Source organism: Oxyura jamaicensis, chromosome 1 (assembly GCF_011077185.1).
Source record: "Oxyura jamaicensis isolate SHBP4307 breed ruddy duck chromosome 1, BPBGC_Ojam_1.0, whole genome shotgun sequence".
NCBI lineage: Eukaryota > Metazoa > Chordata > Aves > Anseriformes > Anatidae > Oxyura > Oxyura jamaicensis.
In genome coordinates this window covers 130,665,775-130,684,382 of record NC_048893.1, presented here as the reverse complement: position 1 = coordinate 130,684,382, position 18,608 = coordinate 130,665,775, and the positions used below count along the sequence as shown (strand labels likewise).

At 33.9% G+C, this 18,608-nt stretch overlaps 1 protein-coding gene across 2 annotated transcripts in view; it reads right to left on the bottom strand.

Moving 5' to 3' along the window:
- Nucleotides 1-18,608, bottom strand: part of NLGN4X (neuroligin 4 X-linked) — a 204,395-nt gene that overhangs the window by 142,993 nt on the left and 42,794 nt on the right. For both annotated transcript variants that reach the window (XM_035309439.1, XM_035309529.1), the window contains exon 2: nucleotides 7,529-7,612. The gene's annotated coding sequence lies outside the window, so the exon portion shown is untranslated. The remainder of the gene's footprint in view (nucleotides 1-7,528; nucleotides 7,613-18,608) is intronic.

The following is an 18,608-nucleotide window of genomic DNA, read 5'->3' as shown; positions in this document are numbered from 1 at the left end:
ATCAGGCCCAGCCAGCATGGGTTCATGAAAGACAAGTCCTGCATGACCAAGTGCATCTCCTATGACCGGGTGACCCGCCTGGTGGATGAGGGAAAGCCTGTGGACATAGTGTACTTAGAATTCAGCAAGGCCTTTGACACAGTCTCCCACAGTATTCTCCTGGAGAAGTTGGCAGCCCATGGCTTGGACAGGTCCACTCTTTGCTGGGTTAAAAACCGGCTGGATTGCCGGGCCCAGAAAGTAGGGGTGAATGGAGTGGAATCCAGCTAGTGACTGGTCATGAGTGGTGTTCCCCAAAGGTTGGTGTTGGGCCCACCCTCTTTAATATCTTTATTGATTATTTGGATGAGGGAATGGAGTGTACCCTCAGTAAGTTTGTAGATGACACCAAGTTCGGGGGAAGTGTTGATCTGCGAGAGCGTAGGAAGGCCCTGCTGAGGGACTTGGAAAGGATGGATCAATGGGCAAAGGCCAATGGGATGAGGTTCAACATGTCTGAGTGCCGAGTCCTGCACTTTGGTCACAACAACCCCATGCAACACTACAGGCTTGGGGCAGAGTGGCTGGCAAGCTGTGCAGAGGAAAAGGATCCAAAGGTGTTGGCTGATGCTCGCCTGAACATGAGCCAGCAGTGTGCCCAGGTGGCCAAGAAGGTCAATGACATCCTTGCTTGTATCAGGAATAGTGCAGCCAGCAGGGCCAGGGAGGAGATCATCCCCCTGTACTCTGCTCTGGTGAGGCCGCGCCTCGAGTGCTTTGTTCAGTTTTGGGCCCCTCACTACAAGAAGGACATCAGGGCCCTGAAGCACGTCCAGAGGACTACAAAGGCTTTGGTAAAGGATCTGGAACACAAGTCCTCTGAGGATTGGCTGAGGGAACTGTTGTTTTTTTTTTTTTAGTCTGGAGAAGAGGAGGCTCAGGGGAGACCTTATTGCTCTCTACAGCTACCTGAAAGTAAGTTGTGGTGAACAGGCTGTCAACCTCTTCTCACAAGGAATGGCTTCAATTTGCACCAGGGAAGGTTTAGGTCGTATTTCTTCTCAGAAAGAGCAGTCATGCCTTGGAATGTGTTGCCCAGAGAAGTGGTGGAGTCACTTGGAGTCAAATTTCAAGTAAAGATTGGACGTGGTGCTTAGGGACATGGTTTAGTGGGTGACATTGGTAGTAGGGGGTTGTTGGATCGAATGATCTTGGAGGTCTTTCCAACCTTAATGATTCTATGAATTCAGAATAAGGAAACACTTCAGTAACATTTCTAATTAAGATCAAGTCATGCTCTTTGCAAGGACACTACATGAATTTTAAAGGCTGCCTACATACAGTATAAATATATGGCCTTAAGACTAACACCTTATTATGATTACATTATTTTTAAGTAACAGTAGACTGCAGCTCAGAGTAATATTTACATTTCTAATTATTAATGGAAAAATTTCAAGTACTTGCATTTCATCTTTTTGAACCAAAGCAATGATATAGCTTTACCCATGAGCAATCATGATGATATGACATAACATAGGAAATAACATTTACATATCTTTAAAGCTAAGTACAAATCTCAAATCATAGAAACAATGAAAGCTTTTCTATTCTATTAGCTCCAGTGACTATAGGCTAAACTAAAATTAAATGTGCAATTTAGTTTCAATTAAAAGAGTTTTATTTCCAACCAGGACAGCTGAAATTCAATTTGAACAGATATTTAGTTCCAGATTATTAATTTCTTACGATGACAAAAATTGCAGATTTTTTAAGGTAATAACTGAGCAACAAATTTTATCAATTATTTGCTAAAATAATGTTAAAGATTTTATCTGGTTTTGATAACATTCTGTGAATAGTTGTGTAAGCTTTAAATCCGTATTCATGCTGTGAACACAGATGGATAAATTTCCATCACTATCATTGAAGATGCAATCAGGTGAAAAAAAAAAAATAGTGCTAGTTCATATCTGATCAGGAGAGGAAGACATTATAATACCTGAAAACAGATGGAATCTAAGTTTGATGTGACCTGGGTAGTTTCACCTACACACAATAATTCTGAACATTATTTCAAGTAGTGGACAACAATATTGCACATCATGTTGTATTTTCTTTCTCTCTCTCTCTCTCTCTTTTTTTTTTTTTTTTTTGTGTGTGTGTGTGTGTCCTTGGGAAAGAATAGGAAATGCAAAGTAGCACATATGAAAGAAAATGTCATTTTTTAAAGTGTCATTTTTTAGTAATGAACCTTTTAGATAGACATTTTTTGTCTTTAATAATAAAAGACTCAACAGAAAAAATGCTGCATATAGTTATTTCGGGCACAATGTCAATAGAAAAAAAAAAAAAGCTGTTATGAAATATACAGCTGAACAATAATGTGTCTGGATTTAAATTGTCATTCAATTAAATCTAAATGCATATTATATTCACGTGCAAACAAACAAATCTACTTTCAGAATCAAATAATGATTTTCAGTTCTAAGACACTTCTACAAATAGTTTGACTTCCTGCTGGCAAAAAAAAATAAAATAAAATAAAAATGTTTTATTTTCATTTGAGAGAGAAAGAAATATACCAACTAATATACCCTAGTCTCTCAACAGCTGTATCAATATGTTTTCAGGGCAGTGATTAGCATAATTGTGGTGGATTTCTTGTATTTGGAACAGAATAGAAATAATTTGGTAATTTTTCACTATTAAAGAACTATGCTACATTGTTTCCTCAAGCAATACAATACTAGGATTTTTTAAGGCACTTCATCAAAGGAAGTATCCACTCAGTTTCTTAGAAACAAAACATAGACTCTTTCCTCTCCTTCAGCCTTCTCTGAAACAACAACATTCCCAAATTCACTCCTAGTGGTTCAGAACAGCTATGTGCAAACTTGTCAGTGCCTCTAAGACTAAGAAGACCGCTTCAATCCTCTGCTTCCCATAAGATGCACTTCCAGGGGGTTGAAGTTAAATAAAAACAAACAAACAACAACATCAACAAAAAATGGGTATCTACCACAAGATTTATATTCAGAAGAGGATCCTGTAGTGGGTATACGTGACAAGGTTTTGGTAGCAGGGGGCCCTAGGGGTGGCTTCTGTGAGAAGGATCTAGAAGCTGCCACATAAACATGGTAACATAAATATGGTAATGTAGGTATGTTTGAGTGTGCAACCCTTCTACATAGGGCTAGCTGATACAACATAATACTTACGGGAGATCTGGGCCTTCAGGAGTGGTGCTGGCAGTCTAACAGACAAATACAGGATTCCTAAAATTGCGCTAGAAGACAGATTTTAAGCAACCAAAACTGTCTCAAAGAACTGACAAGCTTAATTCTCCTGATACGCTGTTTGATAAACCGATGGGTCTTATTCAAACAGGTTTAATCTTTATACAATTTCTTAAAAATCACCAAAACAAAACTTTGAAATTCTAACATTATTGTTTTTCTACCTACTTTCTCCCCAAATTGCAGTACTGGTGCTGAGTTTCTTATAGTGCTATATGTGCATTATAAATAAATAAAAATAATAATTAAAAATTCAGATATGTACATAAAACACCATTTAATTTTCCATGTTTTATAAATATGTCTCTTGATTTCATAACCTCCATTTTGGGTAGACCTGTGTGGAGCCAGGAGTTGGACTTGATGATCCTTGTGGGTCCCTTCCAACTCAGGATATTCTATGATTCTATGATTTTAATCTGCATTAAAAGGCTCTACGTGATTTCATTGCCTCCTACTCTAGAAAATAGAGCTGATAATCCAGACCTAAAGTGGTATTTAGCAAAAGACATAGGAGATGGTCTTCCTTCATCATACCACTGAGTTATCCAAACAAAATGACAAAACTTACCACTGTTGTGATATTGCTTAATCATATCACTTAATAATGAAGATGCAGTGTGTTTTGAACCTTGATAGCATGAAGAACAATCTTGTGCATGTAATTTATTTGCCCTAAGACCTTAGATACAAAGGTCCTTTACTATTCTTCCTTATTAAAAATAATAATAATTTAAAAAGAGGTTTCTGTGGCTCAGTACAGTACATTTCCTATTTCAGCTTTCCAGATAATAGTAAAATCTGCATTCCAGTTCTTTGAATTTAACATGAAAACATAAATAATAATAATAATCTAATCATTCATTTGAGCTGCCTATGCAAAACGCAATGTAATTAATTTCTATTTCTCCTTCACTTGCTTGCTGATGATGTTATGATTCAGTGAACTCCAGTTAGCCATCCAGTCTGCATAACATTGAAATTACATTATTCTGAGTTCTTCATTATCGTCATTGTACACTGCTCTAAGTAATGTAATGTTCAAATTAATTGCCTAAATAATCAATTGTATTTATGAAATTATTATTTAAATAAGAGCAGTTTATAGTTCTTAAAGATTTAAGAACATGGGAATTTTATTTGTCATCAGAACGCACCACTGAAATTATAATTTTAATACCTTTAGGTAAAGGTGTTAAATATATCCAACTACATTGCCACCTGAATAAAATAAAATAAAATAAAATAACCCCCTGGAAAGTTTTGGTGATTGTTATTTCGTATTTGCATAAATCTTGCTCACTTGGACTATTCAGAAATCCACATTTTACTGGAGATCATTAGAGTGTGTATACATTTAAGTAGTTTAGATCAGTCACACTGAGACACATAAAAAATGTTGCAATAATAATAATAATAATAAGATATATCAGTTCTAATTCACACACCACAATATCAGCGATGTCACGAACCTATTGAGATTGCTACATAGAATTTGTAAGGTTAGATTTACCAATAATATTTCAGAGCAAACCATCTGATGAAAGTACTGTTTAACAAGAGTTTGGAGTACTCAGCTGAGTGTGTTGACATTTGTGGTCATAAAACCTGACAACAGGAAGCAAAGCAAAGATTTTGATCAACAGCATTGAATCCTGAGAGCTGAAAAAGAGACTGAAGTAAGCTGACAACTCTAAGGATAATAGTTACATTGTGCCCTGGTTTTCCCCAGAGAATTAAAAACTGATCAGTTTCCCAAAACTCCTAAGTCTAGAATTGGAGCAATTTATAGCTCCCTTCCAATGTGAAGGCTTTATTATTCCTTCACATTTGTTATCATAAATGATGCAAGGCAGAAGGCTTGATCAGAATCTGAGAACATGATCAAGAATCAGACAGTATGTGGCTACATTAAAGAAACTGCACAGCATTCCATGGCCTACCACAGGGCTCCATCTGCACAGTCAGCTGTCAAGTCAGGATTTTAGAATGAAATCACGCCATTTAAACAGACATCTACCTGTGAAGTAAGATCAAAATCCAAGGACTGTTTACTTTCTTTCATGTTTATTTCCATATAATGCATGGCAAGTGCTTGCTGCATACACTAAACATAAATTGCACTTTTCTTTCCATGAGAAATATCATTCTGATTGTTGGTTCATGATGAATAATTTTATCTGGTTTACGATGAAGAAGAATGTAGAAATGATCAAATCATAGGGACTCCTTTCTGCATTGTTCTTAAATGCAAGTACAATATAGCAAAAGTCACCACCATTATTTTTGAAACAACATTGAAAATGATTCACATCACTCTCACAGTTCTTCTGTTCATCAGAATGGATCCCTATCATCTACTGCAAATACTAATCTTCAGAGTTAGTTTGGGTCATCACTTTTCTGAAAGCCTTCTGATCCACTTCAGTTTGTCTCTTGACAAACCTCTCATAAGAATATAGCCTTCTTCTAGGCAAAATAGAAAATTCTTTAACATATAGTAGCATATTTCAGTTATGTTTTGGGGGGGAGTAACTTAATGTTGGCAATTGAACATATATGCTTGTGACAACATACACTTGAGGATATCAGCAAGCAGAGAAATTGAAATAAATTTGAAGCAGATTTACAGTTTTACTTTCTACAATTCTGGTTTCTTTTTTTGTATAGTCCAATTATTTTTTCACAAACAAGGAAATTTTCAAAAGACACAATTGGCTTCTGATGTCCACAAACCTAAGTTGGAGTTAAAAAAAATAGACATCAGTAGGCTCTATCTCACTTTTCTGTTTTAATGTTGCTTGCTTCCCTTTCTTCTCATTCTCCATGAATCCTCTGCATTATTCCAAAAAAAAAAAAAAAAACAAAAACAAACAAACAAAATTCTGATTAAACAGTGAAAACTACAATCACACTATCCCTTAGTTTCCCCTCCAGACCCTTCCCAGCTTCTATGATTTATCTCAGTATATTCTGACAGATCTTGAAACGAGAGTTTCTCCCCCTTCTTGGAACTTCCCTGTGGCAAATTTTGTACAAGAAAACATAAAACTGCCATAAACTTTTAGTTACAAAGAAACTAAGTCATTATTTTGACTTTTACTTCAGCTTTGCTTTCTTTATAACAAGTTTGTATTATTTATATAATTTGCTTTCCTTTTTCATATATGCATATACATATATATATATGAGTTCTCTGAGGAGTATAGGTAACTGAATCCTATGTTCCATACTCATGCATGTGTACTATTTGTTATTGTAACAACTAAGAATTCAGCTACAATCATGATCAGCATGGATGCTAAACTATTAAACAGGCTCCAGTTCATAAAATGTTTTATTTTATTACATTTAAATTACAACAAATTGGAATAAACATGGCTCAGTGATGCAAAAATCACATGAGTTTTCAAAGCTGTTTTATTCTTCATCTGATTTTTACACTTCACATAATGGTACCCTCATATCTCATAACTGGTCTGTCATACTTTGAATTACTGCTTATTCACGACTCTATTATCACATCAGATACTTTATTATTTCTTCTCCTTGACTGTAGGACTGAATGATAACCCTAAATTGACGCTGCATCTTGTGCAATGATTACAGAAAAATAAATAAATAAATAAATCACATCTGCTTCAAAGTTCATAGAAAACGTAATGTGAGAAGGAAGTGCTATGTCATCAGAGAAACTTTTCTGTTTATCTCCATCCTTCCTTATTAACCAATGCATCAGGCACAGTATGAAAGAAGGGTAATAGATTAATCTCATCTCCTTTATGAGATTAAAGGTCCTTTATTTAAATATCCCCTTTTAAAGAACTTCAAGAACTCCAAGAGTTCCAAGAACTTTGGAACCCAACCATGTTTTGAAAACTGAACACTATCAGCTCTATCTGGTATAGAATGGCCTGGAAAACAAAACCTTACTGGTTAACAGTGTCACAATATCCAGGTTTAATCTAACATCTTTTAATCGCATAGAGGCACAATTCCATATTTCAAGAACTGAAAAATAATATAAAATTCATGCTTATCATGATTAAACACTAATGTTTAGAATGGATTATATTCCAGGTCTTATTCCATGAACACATGGCAGTACATAAGCATTTTAGCTGGAAGTATACATCACAAATATATATTTCAAACAAATTTAAGAATACTAGCAAAAGAGACTTGATGTTCATCTCTGAGATTTATTTTTCAGATAACTTAATTGTTGTGACTATATTTTTAGTACTTACCACTGTACTGTGTTTTTGAGAAGCCTTCAGAATCCCCTCATAGGAAGCAGCATATTGTCATTTCAGTTATAGCACAAGTTTTTCCTGTGAGGAAGAAATATATAATGTTCTTCAGTAAGAGAATAAAATAAAATGTATGCTTATGAGTCATCAGTGGTGAAAGAAAACACATATGAAATCACCTGTAATTCTGATTTTCAAGATTAAAAATAAAAAAATAAAAATAAAAATAAAAAATATAATATTGATACCCAGAGGATAACTACATTGATGATGTGCATTAACGTTTGTCCTAACCGTTATTAGTAATATTTTGTCTTTTCTGATCAATCTTTTCTAAGGAAGTAAATTGCCTTTAAAATCTTTAAACTACAAAAATATTCATTTTAGGAGGGGAAAAAAAAAAGACTAAAGAAAGTACTTTAAGATAAAAGAAGTGAAAAAAATTTACACGATCCTTATAAAAATATTTCTTTAAATGTATGTTGTATGTTGTATATATTCAAATATAGAATGTGAACTCATTTGACTATTATTTATTATTTATTTATATATATATTTATTATTTCTTGAAATTATTTAGCATAGACTTTTACAAAAATTATTATGGCAATTTGGCAATAGTGTACTTCCTCAGATGACCCTCAGTCAAATTTAAATATTTAAGTCTCAGAGAAGTACTTCAAGGACTTCAATTCTTTTCCCCGGATTTAACTATCTTCTCACTAAATTTTTAGTGGGTTTGTTTTATTTTTATTTTCACAAAAGGAATTATGACCAGAATAAAAATATGAATGTACCAGAAGTTTCTTTGTGAACAGTGCACAATTCAATGCTTTAGATTATACTCCAAATTACTTTTCAATTGATATCTTATTTACCAATACACTATTCTTTTAGGTAGACTATTTCAAAAGACTAAATACTAATACTTACCAATAGTCTCTTTTGTCAGTACTATATTGAGACACTGCAATTTAAACCTCAAAAGGTAATGTGTCAACAAAATTATTTCATATAATTTGCCTCAGTTACAAAACAGCGTTAGATGAAATACTTTTCTTCCCACAAAAGCCAGTACAGTTGAATTTATGGCATAGATATATATTCTTCAGGGGAAATGCATGCACTGCTTGTATATATATATATATATTTTTTCCATTTCTCTTAATGCACCAAGGAAGTTCATATCATCTATTCATATTTTAACTATGTTGATTAATACAGACAAGCACTTTATGTGAAAAGTACAATTTTAAAACAAATTGCACAAGAACGGGTGAGGCCATCAAGTAGTCCTACTAACTTGTTAACACGGCAGTGAGCTGACAAATGTGTTCCACAAATTTACATGGCTCTCAGAGTCCAACTGCCTGTCAATACGACATACATGACTTCCAGGTAACTGATAAACTATAGATTGTTATCTTAAAGTATACAAACACATACATACAAACACAGACTTTCCAAGTATGCATATGTATAGTGACTAGAAGAAATTATCAGTTCTTATCAATAAAGATCCTAAGGATCACAGCACTGAGATTCCATCTAATATATCAGAATATTTTCTTCTGTCCTTTAAAGAAAAAGAAAAAAAGATTTGGGACTTAACTTTTGACCTAAAATCATAGTGTAAACGAAATCAGGATTTAATACTTACTTACTACTAGTGGGTTCTGCAGTCTTAATCACAATGAATAACACTTTTTTTTTTTTACTTACTAAAGCCAAATCAATCCCTATAAATGCAATTCATTGTAACAGATGCAAATACAGTCCTTAGACCCATATAATGAAGGTGATTATCTCTAAAAACTGGAAATATATACCTGTGGATGGATATCTGCTGAATATACATATCTCAGTCTGAAAGGGACAAATTTAGGAATATGGAATCAAAGCACATTCCTTATGAATAAACAAAGCATGAAACATGCCAGCTAAACTGTGAAAGTGTCCATCTGGACACTTATCACACAGAAAAGCTGGCAACAGTGTACATTTTCATACACACCCATTGAGGAATCAGATGTTGAACTTTAGGGTAATCTTTATTCCAAGCTATAATAATGTCTTAAATATGTCCATATAACAATTTCACTTTTATTGGAGATTTCACTGCTCATGTAGATTCTGACAGACATTTTAATTCTGCAAGAGTCGTAAGTGAATAAACCTAGGACATAAGAAATAAGGAAGGATTTAAGGAATGGCTGGACAGTGAAAGTCCACTAAAGCTAACACAGTTTCCTTTCTCAGTTATTTTAAATTGTATTTCTTTATTTTGTCAGTCTTTATAGTTTAATATCTGCTACAGATGAATGATACTCAACTCAGCTTTGCTAGTAAACAATATTATGCGCGCAATCTTATTCTTCTCACCTTCAATTTATCTTATAGATCTTCTAGCTGTCCTTGCCAGATTGATTTTAATTGTATATGACTAGATTATAGTTTAGACTTTATATATTCTACTAACCCACTCTGTTCTCGCTGCTCTTGTCCATTTACACCTCTTGTTTAGACTCTATAAGAAGCAATTGCTCTCTATAAAAACAACTGCAAATACTGCACTTCCTTTCTATAAATATGCTCTTAGGGCAAGTATGAGCATGCATGTTAGAGGAATAATAGTCAAGTTCTAAGACAAAACGTAGAAGTATTTAATATATATTTTCCTTTCAGAAGTGACATTTTTCCTCTACGTGTGTGCCAACTGCTTTCCTTGGAATTATAAAAGTCTAATATAATTGTTAAGGGAATTTGGCAGTCTTTCTAAGCTTATTTTTCTAAAGTCAAAAATTGTCTTTGTCAACAGTACAATGACTCATAGGTAACTTAAGTCTGATGGTACTATAGTCAGCCTTAATGTTATTCAGTTTAAGCTTACTTATTTGACTAATTTCCTAGAACTATTTGAAGAGTGTCTGATTTTAAGAGTGATGGAGTAAACATAACTCAAAAGCAACTAAGATTGGTGTTCTGACAGTATATTTATATAGTTATCTTACTCAATATCTGAGAAATAAAATCTTTGTCTTATAATATTTTTTTTTTCCCAAACATGATGACCCACTCTCTCCAGCTATTCTAAAAATCTCTGCCTGTTCTTTGCAATATCCAGTTACAAGATAATTTTTTTTCTTTAATTCTCAGTTTTATTTGTCACAATGATTGGAGTATTGTAAGTAAATTCAGCTTGAGCAGTAAAGTTCATAAAGTGTGTGTGACAAAATACAGCATTTTAAACGCAGTCAGCATCTTTAAACACATCTTTAAATGTGTCATTTACAGTGTTTACACACTTTTGTCTATTTATTCAGCTTAATATCAAATTCATTCTTATGACAATTTTATTAATAAACTCTCCCTATGGTTCAAACATTGCATAACAATTGTAACTTTTTGTTTGTTTGTTTTTTGTATACTATAAGTAGAAAATTATAGAGGACACAATAGGAAAATGTGTCTGAGCAGTTCTGTAATGCTCTTTCAACATCAGCAGCCCAGAAGCTGGAATATCTGATAAACAGATGATCCTCTTTCAATGGTTTATTGTCTAGAAAGTTTGAGGGCAGCCATGTTCAGAAGAGGAAAGATGCAAAAATGACCTAAGATGCTAAAAAGATGCTAAATGATGCTGCAGCAGGAAGTGAACACAGACCAGTTGGAAGAATATCAAAAGCATGGAAGTAAAATCTATTTTTTTCCCTGATTTAGCTATCTGAATGCTAAATAACTGAATCAGACCTCAGGCATCGTTTGTAATTAGTGTGGAAAATAGGTATCCTGGATGGTAATCAAAGAGTATGGGCCTTCAGTAAGAAAACAAACCACCCACTCTTCATGTATATCAACTGAGCTAATATTGATTTACAGATATCTAAGAAATTAGTGTTGGTATCTTATTTTCTTTACTTAAAACAAATGCAAGTATCAAGTGCTCTATGTAAGTGTAAGTGTAAGGGCTTTGAAACGTGACTTCTCTTTTGCTAAAGGTGCCTGATCTCTTTGACCAGAGAGCAGAAATTCAGCAACAAGATAAATCTCCCGGGAGACACATTTTTCAACTTGAATTAAAAGTAGCACATCAGGAGAAGAGAGGAAGCCTGTAATTTACACACTTCACCTAAATTATTATTCTCTCTGTTGTATTCATTGTCTTCAAGTGCATCAGAAAGATACAATGGAAGTTCTTGTGTTGCTTCTTTCTCCCTCTAATATGGCAGGTTCCTCATGATCCTCTGCTTTATCTCTTTCTGCTTTAAATAGTTAAACCTACAAACATACGTGTGCCTCTGTACTGGGTCTGGCTGGGATGTTAACTTTCCCTGCAGCAGCCCATACAGTGCTGCACTCTCCTCTTGTCGCTAGAACAGCAGTGGTATCACACCAGTGTTGTGTCTGCTGCTGAGAAGTGCTGGCACAGCATCAGGACTCTCTCTGACCCTCCTAGGGGGTGGGCAAAAAGTGAGAAAGAAACATCACCAGGGCAGCTGACCTAAACCAACCAAAGGGATATTCCATACCATATGATGTCACACTCAGCAATAAAAGGTGGAAAAAGGAAGAAGAGGGGAGGGGTGGGCTCTCATTGTAAAAACTTCTGTTCTCCTCCCAGACACCGGCTACGTGTGTTGAGGCCCTGCTTCAAGGACGTGGTCAAGCATCGCTCATTTGTGGGAAGTAGAGAGTAATTTCTTTCCTCTGCACTTCCACATAGCCTTTACTTGTTTTGTTTAGTTATTCCCTTTCCCCCTCCCTTTTCCCCTTTCCCTTTTTTCCCTTTAGTTGAATTGTTTAATTAATAATAATATTTCCTTAATTATATATATATATATATATTCCCCTCTTTAATTAAATCATCCTTATCTCAACCCGTGAGTTGTTCTTTCCTTTACTTCTTCCCCTCCTCATCTGAGGAGGGGGAGTGAGAGAGCGGTTGTAGTGTTCAACTGCCTAGCACGGTAAAACCACCACAGACATCTTTAAATCTTTTTTATTAATCTGACAGAAGATGGAATATTCTTAACACACTGGTATGATGAACTATTTGGTAGAAGATTGTTAATTTTCAGGTTTGCTGATTCCAGCAATGGGTGTGTCAAATTTTATTTGGAAATCCAGATTTCGGTCTCTTACCCTTCTTTATATGCTCTCATGAAGAGATGGGAAGTCTCTATTTATAAAGTAATGAGTACTTTTTCTCTTATGTGGGAAGTGTTTTTTTACTGGGAAATTATACCATTGCTATTAAATTAAACATATCACCTATCCCTCTTGTATTCAGCAAGTTTTGAGTCTTAAAAAATGTTATTCCACACTATTAACACATTATTGCAACAAAATAACAAGTTTACAACTTATTAAACTAATACACAGAGAATGCCAAAATGTATGAGAAGATAAAATGGTTTGCTCATACTACTCTGTTTATTATTAGCAACATAACAGTTGTTTTTACCATATTTTCAGCTCAGAAAATCAATGGACAGTGTTTGGACTTTCAGTCACAGAATGGAAAAGAATTTATGTTTGCTAGAGGAAATTTCAATTAATTAAGCATGTCCAGTGATTAATTAGTTCCTAAAGGGCTAACCTTTGAGGATATTCATTATCCATTGCTTCCAATCTTGTTTTTAGCTGTCATTCAGGGATGTCTGCAGGGATCATGTGTCCTTCTACTTTGGCTTCACTATTATTTTCCATAGGTCTCCTTCTGTAGTTATACATTCCTTTTCTTCAACTCTTTATGTTGTCACCTAGCATCTATTCCTGACTGTTGTTCATCTCTTTAAAAAAAAGTGCTAAATTATCTGGAAAGTTACACAGATATTTCACTGTAAAAAAGCATTGTAAAATATGTTATTTTTTATTGTTTCCTCAGAACTAAATCTGTACTGGATTTAGTGTTTTGTTTGTTTGTTTATTGATTTTGTTTTTTTGTTTGTTTGTTTGTTTTATTTGTTTCCTTGAAAAATTGTCTTTCACCATATCTGTAACACTGGTAGCATGCCCATTTGTCTCATTTATTTATTTATTTAATATATATACTAGTCTTGGAAATGAGCCTCAAATGTTATTCTTAACAAATTGCTTTTGAATTTATTTACACTTCCTGTACTTTTTTTTCTCTTGTTCATAGTTATTACTTACAGATTTATTATTTAACTGGGCTTAGAAATCATTTGCTTCTAAAGGTGACATTTTACTTTTCCATTATACAGTTTGCCACACACATGATTCATGCTTCATTTGGTCTGATGGTGGAAATAAAACCTTCAAATCACAAGTATTACATTATTCTTTCTTGGAAAAAGAGATGTCATGACTGCCTCAAAGCACACCCCCAGGAAACAGACTAACTTTCATCTCTCTTAAGGTCATCAATACCTGAGATCTGAAAAGATTATTAATACACTTAGAATTGGTTTTAAACCTACAAAGTGTTGTGGATATGATAACTCATCACCACTGAATCCATGGGAATAGATTGATGATCTGGAGAAAATGGCAGACTTTCTCAGAAAAATAATAAAACATAAAAAAAGCTTCCAGTCAAATTAATGAAATAACAATTTCCTAATTTAATCTATTGCATATTTCTATAATAAAAGTTTATTGAAAATCTAAAAAGAAGAAGTAAAAATTGGGACAAAATGTATTTTTCACCTTTTCAGCTAAGCAGCTCATCCTGGCTAATTAGAAGATGGTGATACACGCAGATCACAAGCTGGGAAACCACTTCCTGGGAAATACCTGAATTCAAGAAACAATTTTATTTACTAAAACACTGATACTCATGTTTAAGAATTCATGGTTTGCTAAATTGAAACGGCCTAATATATTTTTCCAAAGGTTTCCCTAATCTATGCAATATTAAATTTTATTTTCCAAATGTTAATAAACTGCAGTCTCCAGGTGTCATATACTAGTTTAGGTACCTTGTTTTGAAGGATGGCACACTGAAAGCTGATTAGTCTCCTTAAGCTCAGGAAAAACTTCTTAGTACATACCTCTTTAAACTCATATCTGAACATATCCTATGTGATGAGGCCTACATATTTCATGTAACTAAGTGAAAACAAACCAACAAACAAACAAATGAAACCAACCTCCTCCCCTACATCCCTTAAAAACTGAGATTTAGACAGGTTGCTGATATCTAACTCTTTGTTCAGTGTTAAGATAACTGAAGTTATTAGCATGCTATATATTTTTTTTTTCCTGTACCTCTTCAAAACATTGCAAATGTTATCATCTTCTTTACAGGCCTCCAGAAGAAAATTCTGTGTTTTTCTGTAATACATATATGAGAACAAATCAAACAAAATTCAACCTTCAACAATTGCATCCTGGCTGAGTTATTTCATGAAGATTGATGTGTTGCCCTTCCTTGCTAGTTTTGAAACAGGACAAATTCAGACTTGAAATACCATGAAGATTTTAAAAAATGATAGCTATTAACCATGGCAAGTATACATTGCCAATGATACATTATCAGATTTTGTGGTGCATCCTCTGTCAATGACAAGTTTAATATCATGAATAAATATTTTTCTGATATATTCTCACTGAAGGGAGATTTAATTCAGGGAATTTTCATGTCCTATGTTATACAGATATCAGATGATCATAAAAAACACAGGTAAATTATATATCAACAGATAAGAAAATGCATGCAGCAATATCTCAGAACATTGTTCATTCAATTGTTAAAATCAGTGAAAGTCCTGTTCCAAAATATATAGTAAATATTTTAAAATATATATTTTAAAATATATATGTATATTTATAGTAACTATACTGATTTAGGTGAGTCAAAAGACATGAGAATCAAAAAAATAAATAAATAAAAATAAAACAACTTTGTTTTGTGCAAATCTTGAAACTTTTATTAAAACCTCTGTGTTACATTTAGTGCTAATGGAAGGTGGCATTTTAATGAATTTTAAAAGAAAAGCATTGATAAAAATGGGGTCACTGCACCCATATCTAAGTGCAAATCTTTGCATAATGACTACAGCAATACATCATTATAATTTTAGGCATGCAGAATTCCCCAAAGCAATTACAAATTATCATGTAATTAACTATTCCCTGTCTTTAGAAAGATATTAGTCTGAATCTTTAGTAAAATTTGAACAATTCATATATTGCAAGAACATCCTAAACTACATATTATGATTTAAAAACAAATAATAATAATAATAATAATAACAAAACATACAAAAAAACATATGACCACTAAATATTCTTTTATTAAATTATCAGTACAACAGATTGGTGTATTATTTGAACTAGTAAAGAGATGTATTATTCAGGTACTTGTTTTCCTATTCTAAATGCAAGCAATCAATTGAATTTGCCCTTTTTCAGAAATCCTTAAAGAATTAATTTTATAAATGGCCTCTGACAAAGAGGATGATGTAAAATCCTATTACTTGCCACAGTTCACTGACACACATTTTGCTGCCTAGCTATAATTTAAGAGTATAAGAAGAAATCATAGGGAAGGCTTTTATGACACTAGTGGTAGTTAGATAGCCAGTTCCCAGCTGTACATTTGAAAAAAACTATTTCCATCCATTATCCACTTAACTCAGTGATGGATATATATTTTTATTATTTCTGACACTAAAGATAAAATTTCATGTTAGACAGACATGTGCCCTAATCACAGCCTCTCATCAGTGGTTGATACAAGGACCCGTCACACAGTTATTGTGTCTGATTCAGAGCTGCAGGAAGGATTTGGTTCCATTTGTTGCTCAGAAACGTCACAGAGCAACTGCTTTTCTGAGATCCCTTGGTTTGGTTCAAAAGGCTCATGAATCCTGCTTGTTAACTTTAGTCCCCTATGATTATCACAAAATATGGCTAAACAGATTTTATTGCTCAAAGGGAGATTCAAATTTGTATATTGTGAACACATATAATAAAATCTGGATTTTTTCCAAAGGTTACTGTAGTTAAAGGAAGAGTTTCATTTTATTACAGTCAACCTTGGACTAGGCCTTATTCTGTGTTGGTAATCCTGTTAAAGGAAACAATGGAACTCAGAACCCTCAGAAAACTCCTCTAAACTAAAATATTTATTTGAAGGATGGTCTGAGATCTGTTGGCACAGACTAATCTCATTTTTTCTTCTTCTCCGTTGTCTGAGAAAGCTGCTTCTCCTCAATGTCTTCCTCTCCTTAGAGTGAAGACTTCAGTTTCTGCTGTAACACACTCTGTTCACAAGCAAGCAGCAGGCACTATGTTGTTCGATTGTTGTTGTATCGATTACCATCGATATCACTATCACTATCAACCACTGTTGTGTTGTTGTGTCACTATGTTGTTGTATCGATTACCATCGATATCACTATCACTATCAACCACTAATATTTGCTGAAAATTGAAATCAACAGATGGAAGACAAGAAGTGAGAAATCTTAATCCAAAGAAGGAAGAGAACAGCAGTGCTTGATTCCAATTTCAATGGTAGGACAAACCTTGAAGATTGATTTTAAGGACTAATCTGCAATGCTTTCGAGGAAAACTGGTGATTGAACATTCCAAAGCTTGCTGCTTTTGGATAGTATGGAATGTCAAGTCATCTTTTTTCCCTGGTGTTTGCTGGAAAGGCTACGTATCCTTTTGTTGTATAATGATTGGATATCTCATTCTTAATGATTTATTTGCTGAGTTATTGCATCTTAGTACAAGATTTGTATGAATACAAAGTTGCTTAAAAGTCTCTATTGATTAGCAGCCCTTATTTCCCTCAGTAGTTACATTTTACAAAAATAATAATAATAATAAAATGTGCTACATTTTAGTGAACCAGGACAAGTACCAGATTTCATGGTGTTTATAACAGAATCTAAGATATGGAGCCTGCAAAAGAGAATGCTCTGGGGAGACCTTATAGAGGCCTTCCAGTACATAAAGGGGGCCCACAGAAAAGCTGGGGAGGGACTCTTTGTCAAGGGAGTGTACTGATAGGACAAGGAGTAATGGTTTTAAAGTAAAAAAGGGTAGATTTAGATGAAATATAAGGAATAAATTTACTAGGGGGTGGTAAAGGACTGGAACAAAGAAGCTGTAAATACCTCATCCCTGGAAATGTTTAAGGCCAGGTTGGATGGGGCTTTGAGCAACTTGGTCTAAGGGAAGGTATTCCTGCCCATGGCAGGGGGGTTGTAAGTACATGATCTTTAAGGTCTCTTCCAACTCAAACCATTCTATGTTTCTATGCTTATATAATACTTCATTATTCCTTTCATAACAGCAACAGCAGCAAAAGAATTTCAAAATAGAAATACCTACGAAAAGAAAATGGGAGAAAAAAAAAAGGAAAAAAAAAAAAACAACCAACTAAACAAACAAAACAAACAAACAAACAAACAAACAAACAAACAAAAAACCCACATCTCAATAACATTTTGGAGAGGAAGGATAAATACACTTCAGTTGTTCAGCCATATCTTAAATTAAAGTTCTTTTTTATAAGGCACTCATACATGATTATAATATTTGCTTGAAAAGAACTCATGTAGACAGATCTGAACTTTTCTTGAAGTGGAAATGATTGATGATGTCTGCTATTACATGAAGGATGGGTAAGTGGCTGTGAATGCTGTTTTATTGACAGTAATTGAACCTTGACTGATCTCAAAGGAAAAACAAAGGATATACAATACCACTTCATCACCCACTTCACAGATGATTTCTAACAACCCTTTAGCCATGAATTTCAGATACTACTTTACTATTTATTATATTCCAATGCAAGTAATTATTTAATTGCCAGTACAATTAAGTATTGATAAATTATTCATATTTTTTGCTAAGAAAACAAATGCCTTTTGAGAAGAAATGCCAAATATTATTATTTTAACACGTGCTTCAGGGATACTAATATTTAATGTGTTTTGCAGAAATGACCACTATTCAGCTACTACTTATGACTGAAAGACCTGTTTAGAAAGTTACAGAAGGTCTTTTCGTGTACTGGGTCTGGCTGGGATGTTAACTTTCCCTGTAGCAGCCCATACAGTGCTGTGCTCTGCACTTGTAGCTAGGACAGCAG